General features: G+C 44.7%; 1 pseudogene; it reads right to left on the bottom strand.

Annotated features, from left to right (window-relative positions):
- Positions 1–300: 300 nt before the first annotated feature.
- LOC119530336 lies at positions 301–688 on the bottom strand (annotated as a pseudogene).
- Positions 689–1,556: the final 868 nt, after the last annotated feature.

Genomic DNA, 1,556 nt, shown 5'->3' with positions numbered 1-1,556 from the left:
GCATGCCCATGCTGACCTCTTAAGCATGTGTTTCTTCTCACCAACCTTTGCTATTTCCCCATGTGTGCTGGCCTTTTCAAATAAACGTTACTGCTTGCTACTATTCCTCTTGTCCCTGAATACTCTCGAGACAAGGAAACGAGCCTGCACTGGAGCTCACCTCGGGTGCCAACCAGGCTCCGGCAACACTACACCTCCTAGGTGGGAACACTAGTGTTTTGATGACCTGTGATTAGATGACTGATCAATCTCAATTGGTAGTGTCCTCTTTTCTGCCTTGGTGTAAGGGGTTTAAAAATTCTAGGATAGATGCTTCTGCCAGCCTTCCACCACCAATCTTACTCCAAATGTCTCCTGAGAGACGTAGACCATGCACAGGAAGCCGTCCTCATCCTTCTCGCCCTCATGCACTTCCGAGATGGGTGTGGCGAGTCACCATGCTGTGGCTCTTCACCAGCAGGAAGAAGGTCTGACTGGCGTTCACCTGCAGGCGCTGTCATTAGTTCACTCATGTTGACATGATCTGGTTCAAGGAATTTGGTTTTATCCAATACAGAAAGCTGCTTCTCTCCCTTGTATCTTTCTATAAGCACCGGGATTTTGGTAGGATGCTGCTCTCAGGTGAGTAGCACATCTTTCTACTCTGTTAGAAGGTGTGGCTCTGCTTGAAGGTCTTCTCCGACAGCATGGCCGGGCGGGTGGCAAGCAGCAGCGGCTCTGGCTCCTGCGACAGTCAATTCCCTGCCGATTTGGTTTTTATTAAGTTTTTCAGAGTTGCAAATGGTTATGATCTTTATATTTTTGATTGCTATATTTTCTCCTCAAATGGATGTTTCTACTGTCTAACATTCTTAAATGAAAATTACGTATTTTCTCATGTATTCAAGTCCAAAAAGTGAAACCAAGAAGACTAATCAGGCAGAAAAACCTTAATTCTCAAAAAGGAAGGAAGGAAGGAGGGAGGGAAGGAAGGAAGGAAGGAAGGAAGGAGGGAGGGAGGGAGAGAGAAGGAGGGAGGGAAAAAGGAAAAAAAGCAAATATAGGAATCAGAGAAGGCTTGAAAGGAATAGATGGATGACACTGAATTTGGTTGGGGTATATACTGAGTTTGAAGTACCCATGAGACACCCAAGTGGAAATATTTAGCTGGCGTTTGAGCACATGAGCTCAAAAGAGTGGTCCAGGATGGAGACATAAATTTAGAAATCATCAGCGTACATCTGAGAGGATCAAATTGCCCAGGGAGAGAGGAGAGTGTGTCAAGCAAGGGTCTGGCAAAAAGAACAGCAGTCCACAAAGTAATCCAGACCCCAACAATGCCTTTGCCAGCTGTGTGACTTTAATCGATCATCTGGCCTTTCTGAGTTTCCAATTCCTCACCTCCAGAATGGAGATAAGGCCTTCCTGCTATTCACTAGATTTTAAGCTTTAAAAGACACAGTATACAGGTGTAGAAATAGGGTTTATCAACTATAGTATGTAATACATGTAAGCATTAATAATCTCTTGGGTCCAAAAGCACACCTGAGACTGGTCATATACACTGTACATGGTGA

Source organism: Choloepus didactylus, chromosome 3 (genome assembly GCF_015220235.1).
Source record: "Choloepus didactylus isolate mChoDid1 chromosome 3, mChoDid1.pri, whole genome shotgun sequence".
In the NCBI taxonomy this organism is placed as follows: domain Eukaryota; kingdom Metazoa; phylum Chordata; class Mammalia; order Pilosa; family Megalonychidae; genus Choloepus; species Choloepus didactylus.
Note: the sequence above shows the minus strand (reverse complement) of the source record. Positions and strands in the feature narration are given on the sequence as shown.